Below are 16,188 nucleotides of genomic sequence, written 5' to 3'. Positions count from 1 at the left end.
AGCAAAGGGTGAGGGCAAAGAGTGGCAAATGGTCTGGAGGCAGGAAGTAGACCTTGACAGGGGGCCACCAGCCTCGCCAGTAAGAGTAAGAACTAGTTTCTCAGAGCCAACCAGCAATTCCTGCAAAACACAAATAACTCCCCTGCCAAAAGTATAATTCTACATTAATTTTTTTGTCAATTAAAAAATGAAAAATTTCGCCAGGCACAGTGGCTCATACCTGTAATCCTAGCACTTTGGGAGGCCAAGGTGGGTGGATCACTTGAGGTCCGGAGTTCGAGACCAGCCTGACCAACATGGTGCCCCCCATCTCTACTAAAAATACAAAAATTAGCTGGGTATGGTGGCAGGCACCTCTAACCCCAGCTATTCAGAAGCTGAGACAGGAGAACTTCTTGAACACAGAAGGTGGAGGTTGCGGTGAGCAGAGATCGCGCTACTGCACTCCAGCCTGGGTGATAGAGTGAGATTCTGTCTCGAAAAACATTAATGAAATAAAATTAAAAATTGTAAAATAATTTTTAAAAGTAAGGCAAAGTTTAAATAGACTGCTTTCCATGGAACTTAATTCTCTAACAACTGTACTATTTTTAAAAAGACTGAAGTGAAGTAGGTGAGTGGGTAGTCAAGCTGGAAGAACAGGGTATAACAACTCTAAGGGAATCTCCCAGGCTGCAGTTTTCGACCCTTAGAGAGAGATAAAGGAGACTCAGCAATGAGGGTTAGGAGGGCAGAAGGGGACAGAATGGGCAGTGGGAGGGCACCAAAGGGAAAGCACTGCAGGGTGCCCAGGGCATCCCCAGCCTGGTGTTGCTGGATGCTATAGACTTCCAATGCCTGTTCTAAGTCACGGGAATCCTAAAGGAAGAGCACCCAGTAGCCACCAAAGCTACCTTCTGTCTGTATGAGAGGAGAGAAGCTGTCTTCCCAGCTCACGCCATTCCCGAGAACCAATGCCTCTAATTGTCCTCATGAAGTTTAACTCTGTACCCACACTGTCCGAATGACGCAGCTAATGTCACCAAGTAGAAGTGCTTGGATGAAAAGAGGGATAAGGGAAGAATCCCAGGATTAAGGAGGCTAGGAAGACAGGCTGGAGCCTTCGCTGTGTACATAAGAGACACATTCATCTCCAATCACCCTCAGGAGTTATGACCGAATCGTTCCTTCCCTACACAATGTGCGGTGGCAAAACCAGCGGCGATTCTGTCTGAAGGAAACAATAATGATAATGCTAATCTTTGGGGGGAGGCTGATTAATTGCCATTTATCCACTCAACATCCAAAAGGGGGATGAGTTTAATATTCAGCTTAATTGCTGCTGAGCCCACATCCTGCTCTCTCTCCCTCTAGGGGGAGCCCAAGGACTCTCCCCCCTCTCTTTTCTCCCAGCGGAGGAAGGAGAAAGATCCAATGGAGTCCTCAAGGATGGGCAGCAGGGATGCCCTCAGGTGGCGTGTTCTCTCTCTCTCTCTCTGCCAGAAATAACAGGTTCTGGGAGAGCGCTGAGTGGGAGGGTGCGCCCTGCCTCTCATCTGGGTCACAGACGGACACTGGCTATTTCCCAGCCTCATCTAGCCTGCAGATGAGTTTGGTCTAAACCACACTGCTGTCTATTTTTTGTTTTGTTCTGTTTTAATGTAAATCCACTGCCAAAATGGGAAGATTCTGTATAAAAATCCAAATTTCTGGACTCTAACTTTTTAAAAAGTTTAACTTTTTAAACTGACAGTACTGGATGTGCACCGGATGAACCCAAGCTCCCCCAACCCCGCGTTGCTCCCGAACACTGGGGGTCCAGAACCAGTCTTGAATCATGGAATCTGCGCTGCTGGTTTTCCAATAGGAGTGAGGAGTCTGGCAAAGTGTGTCCTGTAGCTATGCAGCTATCGAATGTAATGAAAGAATCCTTTAAATTAGCCGTGCTCAGCCATGAAGCTGCCAAGTACTCAGTGGTGCACAAGACTCATCCCAGAAGCTTTTTCAATGTACACGGGGTGGGCTTACTTCTAATCCCCCTGAGGTAGTAACTTCTAGAAATGGGACCTAGTCATGTAGATGAGACTCCCTGCCCTAAGCCTTGAGACATTCAGCTGAATACTCCAGTTGCTAAGCCGCAAAACTGAAACTTATTTGCCTTCTCCTCCCAGCAAAAGACAAAGTAGGGAGCGTGTTTTAGGAAAACTGGCAGAGTATATTTCTTTATAGATATGTGAATATGCAAATAATTCGTGTATGTATCTCAGGAATATGACTGAAGGTGCCATTCTGAAATAAAACCTCACTTACAGATTTACATTATCTGCCTGGACCTCAAAGGCACCCCAGGCTAGTGCAGTGACACAGAGCCCAGCAAAAGACACAGAATCTAGCACAATGTTTTTTAAACTTCAGGTCATGATCCACTAGGTGAGTCATGAAACCAGTTTAGGAGATCACCACCAGCTTTTCTTTTCTTTTAAAATTTTTCTTTCATCTTTCTTTTTTAATAGCATAGAAAACACAGTGTGGTGAAAATAGTAAGGACAGGTATTAGGTAGACGTTTTGTTTTCTGTTTTATATATTATACACATACCCAGTCATGAAGCATATTTTTATTATTAATTTCTTTTTTTTTCTTTTTTTTTTTTTTAGAGACAGAGTCTCACTCTCTGGCCCAGAGTGAAGTGCAGTGTTGGGAGCATGACTCGCTTCAGCCTCAAATGCCTGGGCTCATGTTATCCTCCCACCTCAGCCTCCTGAGTAGCTGGGACTACATGTGCATGCCACTGTGCCTGGCGATTTTTTTTTCTATTTACTGTAGAAACAGGGCCTCACTATGTTGTCCAGGCTGCTCTTAAACTCCTGGCCTCAAGCGATTCTCCTGCTTTCACCTCCCAAAGCACTGGGATTATAGGCATGAGCCACTGTGCTCAGCCCTGAGTGTATTCTTCAACATTAGTGACAGATTAAAAACAAGCAAGCAAGCAAACAAACAAGAACCTAAAACACAGTAGTCTACCACAGTCCACAGGGCAGGTAATCAGAGAAGCATCTGACGCGGAAGTTCCGCCTCCCAGACTGTGTGGGGACAGAGGTTGAGATAAAGAGTTACGGGTTCAGGAGCACCTCTTCACAGATGCTTCATTCCCAACTTCTGAGGAAACTGAGGCTGTGGATGAGGCCTGTGTGACCTGCTCCGGCCCCTGGCAGGCTGTCTGCAGAGCTGAGATCAGCACAGCCTTGGGCTGCCGGTGATTTCCGCACTCAGGACCCACGTGCCTTTTTCCCCACAAGTGGCTATTAGAAGTTTGGGGAACCTGGCAAATCATAAGAATTCCAGCAAGATCACCGCACACAGCACTCTTCAATACTCTTCAAAGACATTCACATCTATAAACACTACCTCGGCTGAGCTCTGGAGAAGAGGAAAAGCAGGTTTCAGCAGCACGATTTTATACACAGAGAGGGAGGCTGGGCACTGCGGTTGGAGGCTTTGCCCAGATCACACAGCTAGTTAGCGATGAGGCTGCAAGTAGAATCCATGTCTCCCGAGTTTCACCCTACATTCCAAACACTTTGCCTCAAGCCTTTTGAAAGGAAGATACCAGCTGATTATCCAATATCCCTAGGGCACCCAGACATCTGCTTGGATTGACTGTATAGACGGTCCTTTCTTGACTTTCTCTACTTATGGAAGGCACGATATGGTATAGACAGACAATTGGAAGCTGGAGAGAATCCTTTAAATTAGTTGTGCTCACCCACGAAGCTGCCGAGTACTCAGTGATGCACGAGACTCACCCCGGAAGCTTTTTCAATGTACTTGGGCTGGGCTTACTTCCAATCCCCCTGAGGTAGTAACTTCTAGAAATGGGACCTAGTCACGTAGATGAGACTCCTTGCCCTAAGCCTTATTTGAGACATTCAGCTGAATAGTCCAGGTGCTAAGCAGCAAAACTGAAACTTACTTGCCTTCTCCTCCCAACCTGACTACTTTCTTCTAACAGAAGCGCTAATGAACATGGACTTGACCTAAAGCATGAGGGGAGGAAGAAACAGCAAGAGGCCTGCATGGTCCACTAGGCGAAGTCTATGTTCCTGAGTGATCCCGAAATTCACGCCCGAGTCGGTGGTGCTCATGAAAACTAAGCAGGTGCTCTCCAGCACACCAGATCCAGAGCAAGCCAGATCCGATTAGAGATGCTTGTTCAACATTCAAAATGTAAAACATAGAGGCTGCTGAACCAGCACTTTGAAAAGTTAATTAAATGCCAGGTTTCTTTTTAAGAGCTACTCCATCACTCACTGATTGCTTTGGCCATTTTGCAGAATGAAATTTTAACCGGGACAATGAGAGTAAACGTTCTCTCTCACCTCCTCCGCCTTGTGGAGCTGGGTGAGTGAGGAAACACACACCGGCTGCCCCTCCCCACATCACGGCAGGCTCTGATGGCCCTCTCCAAATTGCCTAGAACGCTCAGCCATGAAGCTGCCGAGTGCTCAGAAGCGTGGCCTCTCAGGTAGAGGAGGTGAAGGTGAAGGGTGCTGTCTTGCTGTTGTGACCTGCATTGAAGGCCAAGTCCCTCAGCCCCACACTCACCCAGGCCTCTCCTGGTCTTCATCTCAGCTTCTCTCTGACCTACACTTAGCCTCTCCTACTTGGTTCAGTGCACCTACTCTCAACTCTCAGAGGAAAGAAAGCCCAGTCCCGGCCCCTAGCCCACCCTTCCTTCATGCCACCCCATCCCCTACGAGTCTGCCCTGAGAAGGATGATGACTGATGACAACAGTCAACACTTACGAAGCTTGTTAGGCACCAGCCACTGTCATTATAGTATTTATAATACTATTATACAATTATATAATCACACATGTCCTGAATAGTGTACATTATCTTATTTCAGTAACATAGTACCTGATTTTATTCTCTCTGTTTTACAGGTGAGGAGCTCAGAGAGGTAAGTAACTTGCCTGAGGTCACCTACCTAGAAAGTGGTAGGGCCAGAATGCAAGCAGGGTGTCTGACTCCAAAGCTCAGTTCCCAACCCTCACACCATGGAGACATGCAGGCAGTTCTACACCATGGGAAATGCTCCTCTGCTTCAAATCCAACTAATATTCTCCATATTTCCTTGGTAAATTTTACCAAGGTGTGAGAGAGAAGGCAATATTCCCGGATCATCCTTTCAACTTATGGTAGGGCTATAGCTTTGTCAGTCCTGACGATTTGGTAGTTAATGCCGGTTTAATTGTTCTATGATTTATTATACATTTTATTTACAACGCAACAGTGTGCATCACGGCAAAAAAGAGATCCTGTCCTGCTAAGTCACCTTTCTCTCCATGTTCCCCCCTTTCTGAATTTCTTTTGCTCAAATGTAATCCCTTTCTTTGGCATTTAGAGCCCTCACTGACAGCCGATGGTGTGATTTGGGCAACTGGGCACAAGCTTGATCCCAGGGGCACATCTGTGACTTCAGCCACACGGGGCCAGGGCGGAATCTTGGATCCTCATAGTTTTATTCCTGCCTGTGGGGTCTGTTTCCTCCCTGCTGCATCAAGGGACCTTATCTGGCCATCACAATCAAGTGGGACTAGCAAGTAGTTATGACCCCAACTGCAGGGACCCCATGAACTTTTGGGGAAGAGACCACAAAACAACCTGGATTCCCCATCACCAGACAGAAGGCCTTAACTGTGGCAACAGGGGTTATGTGCTGAAGGGCAAAAGGCAACCCTAATGTAGACATCATCTCAGTGAAAATGTTTCTCTCGAGTTTAATGGAAGACTGCAGAGATCTAAATGGAGATAAAGTACCACGGCTCAGAGAACAGCCAGGATGCTATCTTTATGCAGCATGACAATGTTCAGTGGTTAATTAGACACCGTTAACCTATTTTAGCAGGGGACATAACTGGGATAAATGGGGGGAAGTGTCCTTGAAGTCTCTTAATATCCACAGCACATACTGGACCCTAGACCCACCTCCCTGCTGCAAGGCAGAGCAGGCCTAAAATAGACCAAAGTGCCAAGCACGTGGAGCCTTGCCTGTCCCTGGGGAAGGCCCTGTGCGAGTCCATCCCTCGTGGATCACTCTGACCCAGGGAGGAAGGTGAAGGGTTTGGATGAGTGGTTCTGACTATAACTTATTGCAGGTGAGAGAAGCACCAAAGCCATACTAAGGCACCTGCATGGTGCCCATGACAAACAGAAGGCACTCTGCAGCAGGGGCCAAATGCATGAAGAAAAACTGGCCGGGGAAGAGCAGGAGAGAGACACCAACTACGCTGATGCCGAAGCTACTTTACATTTTAAAAATGTAAGTGAAAATTTCCTTCTCTGGAGAGAAAAAATCAAAATGCCATTTTCTTGCAAGGTTTTCTACCCTGATAATTTTTTAATGTCCAATAAAAACCTCACAGTTGCCACCAAGTCTCATTGAGGTAAATTTTACCAAGGCATGAGAGAGAAGGCAATATTCCCAATCATCTAATGTCACCGGCAAACCCAGAAGCAAGGCTCTATTTTATAAATGTGTGACCTGCCAAATGAGCCTTCACAATGAAAACCCAAATCTGAGAAAGGAGAGATCTGCCATTGCCATTCTGGCTACACTGCTCATTCCATCCCAGGCAGCAGACTGGGTAATTGGGGTCCCTCTGCTCTAAGCTGCCCCCACACCTACAATACTCATTAAAAGCTAGATATTTCTCATGAACTGAAGTTTTCCTTGTCCAGTAGATTTCTCCTCATTTAAATCTCCCGTGAATGCTGAAGTCACCACCCACTTTCCTCTCAGTTTCTAGTTCTTGCCATTCATGGGTTTAGCATCTAGTATGTGCTAGTAGGTACCGTATTTTCTTCCTTCTTTTAAAAACAGGCAGGTATTCCCTAAAACCCAAATTTTGGCACTCGGGGATTTTAGGTCACACTAGACCATATTTAGCTCCCGCTTGCACAGTTCATCATTAAGATGTCTGGTAGAAAGATAAAAATCCATGCCCATGTCCTGTGTATGGACTGCCAAAGGCCCAGTGAATCACAAGGCAATTCCTGGGAAAAGGTTGCCCCCTGCTGGTCATATTAAAAATGACAGCTTTGTTTGCTTCCAACTAAATGTACCAAAAAAAAAAGTTGAAATACACAGAAACACTTTGAGTAGCTACAGTTATGGGAACATATATAATGTAATATGCCTGCTATCAAGAAAAGGCATCAGACTTTATAACTCTAGAGGTTTTAGGCATCTCTAATGAACATTTTTTTATTTAGGAAACCATTATTGGATCACTAATCATCTAGGCACGGGCGAGAGGTGTTGGGAATTGGGGATCTTTCGCTCAAGATTTTACAATCTGGTGGGAGAAAAGAACATTACAAAAATAACACTAACACCTCCATAAACTTACATACTGTAAGGCCAAAAAGACTCTCACTACCAGATGGGTACAGTGGTGTGCACCTGTAATCCCAGCTACTCAAGAGGCTAAGGTGGGAGAATCACTTGAGCCCAGGAGTTCAAGACCAGCCTAAGCAACAAAGCAAGACCTCATCTCTAAAAAAAACCAAATAACAAAAAACAAAAGATTCCCACCACACCCAAAATGTACAGCTGCAAGATGACGAAACTGAGGCCAGGAGTCCTCCAAGAGATCCAATGAAGGCTCTGAAGCCAGTGGACCCAATGCTGGACCTGGAAACTGAGGTTCACAATCCCATGCTTGTGCTGCTCGTTCTACTGAGCCCCAGATCGGACAAGACAGGTGAGGTGGGTGTAAGCAAAATGTCACAGGAGCACTAAAGAGGGAACCAGCCATTCTAGCTGGGGGTCTGGGGAGGCTTCCTGGAAGCCATGCGAATTGAGAGATGAGGAGGCTTGCAATGGACAGAAAAGCTGCAGCAAGGAAACCCCCTGAACAGAGGTCAGAGGCCTGCAGGGGCCGAGGGAGTTCAGAAAACAGCAGGGGACATGGTGTGGCTGAAATACAGAAAAGGTGGTGGCTGGAGATGAGAATGGCATCAGGGCTGAGTGGGTAAGCAATCAGACCAAACAAGATGGTATTACTGGTGTCAACTCTATAAACATATACACTGACACTGATCAGGGATCAGGAGGGGATCTGGGACTAGAAATTAATTTTCCCTGGGTTCTTTACTTCCCCCGCCCCTTCAAGTTACTTATGCCCACATATAGAGATGTCAATGATCTAATATTATGCAGCTTACCCTGTATCCTGCAGTACAAAAGCAGCACAAAGCAGTTAAGTGCAAGAAGCTGTCATTCTTCCCACCGGGAGAAGGAAGGGGGGTGGGGCAGGAAGCAGCAGCCAAGAAGAACTGCCATATGACAGCGTTCCCCGAACATCTACCACTTCCAAGTGCCGCCTTGACAAATTTTGCTATCGCTATGTACTTTCTGCAACTACTTAGTATTTTCTGTAAATTGATTCCTTGGTTTTATTTTAATAATTTTTTTAAAGAAAACTCTATATCCTCAATGGAAAGCTATCATCACCAGCCATAGGGAGATAATTGTAAAAACAACATAGCTTTAAAAAACTATAAATTTTATTAGCTAGATATTGCTGTTTGTCAAAAGTCCAAGAGCCTACAGCCTATTTTTTATTAAAAGGGGAGATTAGCAGGGTTAGAGAAGTGTTAAAGAAAGACTGGCTGCCGGGCATGGTGGTTCATGCCTGTAATCCCAGCACTTTGGAAGGCCGAGGCGGGCGGATCACAAGGTCAAGATTCAAGACCAGCTTGGCCAACATGGTGAAATCCCATCTCTACTAAAGATACAAAAAATTAGCCAGGCGTGGTGGCGGGCATCTGTAATCCCAGCTACTTGGGAGGCTGAGGCAGGAGAACTGCTCGGACCAGGGAGGCGGAGGTTGCAGTGAGCTGAGATCTCGCCATTACACTCCAGCCTGGGCGACAGGGTGAGACTCCGTCTATAAAATAAAGAAAGACTGGCTGCGAATGGAGACTTTTCCATTGGCATGATCAGAGGAACTGAAAGCTAATGGAAAAGAATAAGTTTGGGACTACACACCAATCTTAGGAAAACAGAGCTACAAGGATGGAGGATGGAGACAAATGAGATGGGATGTAGTGACTGAGGCAAGTAGAAACCACGTGCCACAAGTCAGGGGACAAACTTCTCAGTGCGTCTGGAAACCTTTATTTCAATTTATGTTTAATTGCTGGAGTGGGTCGCCTACTTTTCCTGTATAGAAGTTTCTGCTCTATAATGGGGATGCCTGTAAAGATTTCCTTCTAGTAACTAACCCATCTTCTCAGCTTCTGTTCTTCTTTTATATCCTGTGGTCCCCCCGAAATCCCATAAATACACTGAGACTCACCCAAGTGATGAGGTACACGAATTGACGGTGCCTCAGTTCTGGTTGTCAGCATGCCAGCCACTGGGGGCGCACAGGACCCTGTGTGGCAGCCTCCTGGGAGGCTTACGGCCCACCCTGGTGAATCCCTGGTAAATATGAACCAAGGGCACCCTGCCACTCTAACCCGTGGGCTCTTGTACAATGGGTGCTGTGAAAGCTGGAGAAACTGGTATAGCCATCAGTATTCAGCTCTGGAGGGGGCAGCATGGGTCAAAAAGTAAAATCACTGACCGACCCACTAGACCAGAAAAAACTCAGATGATGTGAGGGGCCTCCATTTCCTATGCATATTTATACCTATGTGTGCCCAACCCGTTTCATCTATATTAAAATTGCTTTCGGGTACTTCTCCACACAGGACTAAAAAGAAAAGGAAAGAAGTAGGTGTGATGTTCACAGATGCATTTTATTTTTGAGAGACCGAATCCATCAAAGGGAGAACAAGGAGATCATTTATGTTCGGAGAATTTTAACCAATGGTTGGCATCTCTAATCATTCCCTCCTGGCTTTCAGCTGCTCACTCTGCAAAGCAGCAGGCCCCTGTAGCAGAGACTGGCTGGCTCAGGGGACACAACTTTTTTCCTTGGAAGTTTTTTTGTTCAATAAGATGGCTTCGTATGATCAACATCTCAGTTCTGTGAGGGTCCCAGAGGACAGCAGTAAAGACAATTTTATTCTAACAGACTCACTCTTGCACAAATAGTATAGTGCATGGCCTTTTCGTGAACTTGAGATAAATGCATGCAGCGCTCAAGGTTTGAGAATGGGCATGGCTACAGAATGAGAGGCACATTCTATTATACTAATTAGCTGTACGACCTTGGGCAGTGGGGCAAGGTGACATTTAAGGGCCTTTCTAACTCTAAGATTCTATAACTCAGTGTCACTTAACCTCCCTAGCTCTCATTTTCTCCACCTCCAAATGGAAGGGGCCAGACTCCATAGCTTCTCAGGACTCTCCCCAGCTCTGTGAATGATCACTGACCCTGTCTCTCCTAGATTCTGGCCCCTACCCACATCTGTTCCCCATTAATACAGCTCTCTATTCTGACAACCCCCACACAGTCCCTTCCTTGCAACTGGTTTATCCAGCCCTAAAATCTCAATCAAGACAATGTAGTGCGCAGGTCTGGAAACTGCAATGACAACATGGCAGGGGAAAGAAAAAAGGGGAAGGGAGGGAAGGAACAGAGGAGGAAGGCAGGCAGGCGGGTAGGCGGGGAGGCAGGTGGGCAGGCAGGCGGGCAGGCGGGGAGGCAGGCAGGCGGGCGGGCAGGCGGGCAGGCGGACAGGCAGGTAGGCAGGTGGGCAGGCAGGCGGGCAGGCGGGGAGGCAGGCAGGCGGGAGGGCAGGTGGGCAGGCGGACAGGCAGCTGGGCAGGCAGGCGGGGAGGCAGACAGGCAGGCGGGCAGGTGGGCAGGCGGACAGGCAGGTGGGCAGGCAGGCGGGCAGGTGGGCAAGCGGACAGGCAGGTGGGCAGGCAGGCGGGCGGGCGGGGAGGCGGGCGGGCGGGCGGGCAGGTGGGCAGGTGGGCAGGCGGGCGGGCGGGCGAGCAGGACTGCCTCTTCCCTTTTTCAATTACTTTTAGGCAAAACAAAGTTGACCCAAACACTCTTTCTACCTAAGAACTTAAGGCATTTTCCTCCTTGGTCCGTCTTTCTTTTTCTTAACTATTGTCACACCTGCTACAACTTTCCCAATTGCACAGAGAAATGTTACTTCCCTTTTATACTCCTCTCCTAAACAGTTAACCTGCTCTTAACATTTCCATTTGTTTTCTTCCTGCTTAATATGACTTCTTTATTTCCTTTCGCTCTGAGCAGTTGGAAAGAGGATAGCTACCTAGACCTGCCAAACCTTCCAAATACAGGGAACTCAGAAACCAACCTTCCTATTCCCCAGGTCAGACAGGACTCCAGGAACCCCAGGCTCAGTCACTCAGAATCAGGCCAGCCAAGATGTACGTGCTGAGCTCTAATCTCGGGCCCCAATTTAAACAACTAGCTTGAAGCCAGTGATACTGAGCATGGGCTCCAGAGTCAGAGGGTGCTACGGCTTGAATATTTGTGGCCCCTCCAAAATTGATGTTGAAACTGAATCCTCAATGCCACAGTATTCAGAAGATGACAAGGCCATCACAAGGGATTAGTCCCTTACTGAAGGGCTAGTGGGTAGCTAGTCCCTTCTGCCTTCCGCCAGGTGAGTACATAGCAACAAAGCACCATCTTGGAAGTACAGAGTAGCCCTCCCCAGACACTGAATCTGCTAGTGCCTTGATCTTGGACTTTCTAGCCTCCAGAACAGTGAGACACACATTTCTATCATTTATAAATTGCCCACTCTGTGGTACTTTGTTATAGCAGCAGGAATCGGCTATAAGTTCAGAACTAAGTGTCATAGGTTCTGGGTTTAGAACCAAGTTTCATCATTCACTAGCTGCATGCTCTTGGACAAGTCACTTTAAATTCTGCCAAGCTGGTGATAATATCACATTCTACTTCACAAAGTTGTTCTAAGAATCAAATAAGTTAATTCAGGCAAAGCATTTTGCACAGAACCTGGCACACAGGAAGTGCTCAGTGAACAGCAGCCGTTGCTACCATCGTCATTATTGTGGTGTGGCGGTGGTTCTCATCCTGTCTCTTCCCTGTGCTGCTTGTCCCTGCTTGAGATGCTGTGTTTCTCCTCCTCGATCCTGTAACTGACCCCTACCCCTGAGATGGGTGCTGGCTGGGTATGCCCAGGGGAGTGGCTTCATACTTTTTGCTTCTGGGGACCCACCACTTCCCCTGCTTACACATATTCCTGCCTCCCTTGCTGAACTTGTCCGGGCCACCCTCAGTGGCAAGTCCAGCAGCCTGCCTTTGCCACCTGACCGGCTGACCCCATCTACAGGCTCCCCCGCAGCCCCACAGGAAAAACATTTTGTCCCGCTCACAAAGCCTTCCCACCAGCTGGCCACTGCTTTCCACAACAATGGTAATTTACCTCGCAGTTTCTCAGCAGGTAGCCCTCTCATTTTTTTTCCATCTCCTGTTTTTCTGCCTCTTGGTTCTCTTTCTTCATTTCAGTCACTTCTGTTTATTCCTGTCTAAAAAGCAACTTTTTCTGGCTTTCATATCTTTCTGAAGGTTTCTCCACCTCTGGGAAGCTTCTAGAATTAGGTGAAAGGGTTTCTGCACTACCTACACACCTAACCCTCCACATCACATGACACAGTCTTTAGAGTAGGGCAGTCTCATCTAGTGACTTCTGAAACTCAGCTTAATGGGGTCAGACTGCAGAAAATAGCTTGGCACCCACCCAAAGCCATCTCCCCACATCTTGATTCAAATACCAATCTGTTTGGGGTGACAATGAGCCAACTAAACACCCGTTTCCCAGCCTTTCTGGGACTGAGGGATAGTCATGCACCTCATTTCTGACCCATGAGAAAAATGCAGCACATTCCTGTCCCTCACCTCCAAAAACACAAATTCTTGCTAAGAAAGAGCCCTCCCCTCCTTCACTTTCATGTCACTCTTTTTTCTGCCTGGAAAACAGGTGAGGCTTGGCGGTACAGCAGCCATCACACAGCCAGAGGCATGAGCATGGTGACAAGGGCCCACATGCTAAGGACGCTGGGACAGAAAGGGAAAGAGCTCCATCCCTCCTGGCTCTGCGGGTACCTACAGCCCTGGGCTGCTAAGCCCTGGACCCCTCCTTTAGTGAGACAAATTCCTTTCTGTTTAAGCCTCTGTTAATAGGATTTTCTGTTGACTGCAGATTTTAACTCCAACTACGACAGCACATCTCAAGTGAGAACTCACTCTAGTCAGGAAGGAATACATATCCTATGGAAAAAGCCACCTCACATAATTCTAATTAGTTAACCTTCACATATGGTTTCAGAAGACAAAGTAATGATTTGACATGGATGCAAGAGGAGTACAATTCTAAGGATGCGAATGAGACACGCCTCCAGGATCTGCTAGAGAAAAAGCTGGCAAACCCAGGGGAAAAAGATGAGCAGACCCTCCCCACAACTGTGTCCAGCCTGAAAAGAGAACACTTGCTATTAAGAAAGGATGAGTGAGCCCTTAAGAAGAGTGTGTTACGGTGATTTATAATGAGAAGTATCTGTTTGATCTTCATCCAAATACAGTTGACCACTGAACAATGTGGGTGTTAGGGGCACTGACCCCTCATACAGTTGAAGTTTAACTTAACCACATACAGCCTACCATTGACTGGAAGCCTCACTAATAACATAATTAGTCAATCAATACATATTTTGTATGTTATATGACTATATACTGTATTACAATAAAGTAAGCTAGAGGAAAATTGGAAGGAAGAAAAACATGTTTACTACCCATTACGTGGAAGTGCATCAGGAGGAAGAGGCAGAGGAAGGGTTTGCCTTGATGTTTCAGGAGTGGTGGAGCCAGAAGGAAATCCTCCTACAGGTGGACTTTCTCAGTTCTAAAGGCCAACTGTAAATCTTTGGTTTCCTGGCACATAGCTCCTAAAATCCTAGGAATCTTTTTGTATGCTAATGAATGACTGATGGGAGACAGATGGACGAGGGCTTCTGGACAGCCTCAAAATGGAGGCTGGTTGCCAGGGAAACCCACTCCCTGGCCTCGGGAGAGGAGATGGGTTGAAGGTTGAGCTGATTGCCAATAACCAATGATTTAATCAATTGTGCCTACACAATGATGCTTCCATAAACACTCAAAAGGACTAGGTTCTGAGAGTTTCTGGGTTGCAGAGCAAGAATGTCTGCACATGATGGGAGGGTGGCACACTTCAACTCCATGGGAATGGAAGCTCCTACAATCAGGTCCCTTCCAAACCTTGCCCTATATTATTCATTTGCATCCTTTAAAATATGCTTTGTGGCTTGGCATGGTGGCTCACACCTGTAATCCTAGCACTTTGGGAGGCCCAGGCGGGTGGATCACCTGAGGCCAGGGGATTAAGGCCAGCCTCGTCAACATGGTGAAACTGGGTTTCTACTAAATATACAAAAGTTAGCTGGGCATGGTGGTACATGCCTGCAGTCCCAGCTACTCAGGAGGCTGAGGCACATGGGGCAGAAGGTGGAGGTTGCAGTGAGCTGAGATAATGCCACTGCACTCCAGCCTGGGCAAATAAGACTCTGTCTCAAAAAAGAAAAAAGAGAAATAAAATATGCTTTGTAATAAACTGGTTTCCCTGAGTTGTGAGCCACTCTAGCAAATTAATCAAACCGGAGAGGGGGTCATAGGAACACTCGATTATAGCCAGTGGTTCAGACACACAGGTAAAATAACCCAGGGCTTGCAACTGGCATTGGAAATGTAGGCCAGTCTTGTGGGACTCAGCTCTGAACCTGTGAGATCTGATGTTAACTCCAGGCAGACAGCATTAGAATTGAGGGAAACCGTAGAACAGCCAGCTGGTGTGCACTGCAGAAATGGGTGGTGGATGGAGAAAAACTTCTATACACATGGTGTCACAAGCGGAGTACTGAGGGCACAGTAGGAGAAAACAGTTTTCACATTGCGCCAAGAGGACTCTACATTGGGAGAAACAGATTTCCTTTTACATCTGCAAGTACCCCAAGGTTGTGCCATGTCAAAGGCATTCAGAAGTGCAGGAGGCAGAGGCTGCAGTGAGCCAAGATTGCACCACTGCACCCAAGCCTGCATGACAGAGCGAGACTCCGTCTCCAAAAAAAAAAGTGTGATACCTTGCACCGCCAGTCCCACGTCTGTCAACTCCGCAGTGGCTCCCATTTCCTAAAAAATAAGGCCTGCCTGGAGTTCCAGGCCCCGCACATGAGCTCTTCTCTACCCTGCCCACCTATCCTCCTCCTCCCCTCTGCAGAGCCTGGTGTGCTCATCCTAAACACACTGTGGCGGTTCATTCTTGCCTCTCCTCACCTGGCCCCTGGTCCCGCCTCAGTGTTTGTCAACTGTTTCATTTCAAGGTAATAAAATAAATCACAAACTAAAAGAACTTGTTTCAAGCAAGTCATCTAGAAAGTATGTTTTAGATGTTCACACATCCTTTTGGAATTGGGGAGGGCCTTTGAGACCCCTTGTGTGTAAGGCTGAAGAGACAGAGGCCAAGGGCACTGAGCTGGTTGCACAGGGCTACCCTGTACCTCTTCTCCTCTCACCCAGCCCAGGGCTCTGCTCTGTGCCCACGGCACAAGCAGATGTCCTGACTCCTAATGACACCCGGGGAAAAGGTGGCCCAATAAGAAAAGGTGGCTCAGAAATGAACTTAGGAAATGGCCTCAAAGGCAGACACCTAACCCGATTTAACATGTACTTGGAGTGTCTCACTCTGGGCTACTCTGCCCTCAGTCTAGCCGTGAAGTCGCAGACCCCAAAACCAGAAGCAGTTTTACAGGTGCACCTGTAACTAGAACCTGGCTCCTGAGCGGGCTGCCTGGGAATGGATCCAGTTCTTAGAGGGCACTGCAGGGTTAGAAGGGACAATCATTTCCAATGCTTAATTGAACTTAATGACTAGCCTAATTAAGCCTTTTAATGGCAGGGCTGGCAGGGCTGGCAGGGCCTTGGCCAGTGCCCTAAGAGCAGGCTGCATCCTCTGCACTCACCTTCTTCTGGGGGGTCAGGCAGCTGGCTGGAGCACAGCTCTGCAGAGAGCGAGGTCAAAGGAAGCTGGGAAGGGCTTAGGTCACGCATGCACTCCTTGCCATTATTCTCACAAGCTGAACATATTGGTTTCTTGTCAAAATAGCCCTCAGGGAATATCTGCTGAGGCTCTACCATGGGCAAAGACATTGTGTCAGGTGTCGGGGGGC

General features: G+C 47.3%; 1 protein-coding gene across 3 annotated transcripts in view; it reads right to left on the bottom strand.

Annotated features, from left to right (window-relative positions):
• The window catches only part of IFT43 (intraflagellar transport 43), a 103,082-nt gene that overhangs the window by 30,378 nt on the left and 56,516 nt on the right, over window positions 1-16,188 (bottom strand). The gene's annotated exons all lie outside the window — the stretch shown is intronic.

The sequence above is a fragment of the Aotus nancymaae genome, unplaced genomic scaffold, assembly GCF_030222135.1.
Source record: "Aotus nancymaae isolate 86718 unplaced genomic scaffold, 86718_ANA_hifiasm-v0.15.2.pri h1tg000011l, whole genome shotgun sequence".
NCBI lineage: Eukaryota > Metazoa > Chordata > Mammalia > Primates > Aotidae > Aotus > Aotus nancymaae.
This window is presented reverse-complemented; position numbering and strand designations above follow the sequence as displayed.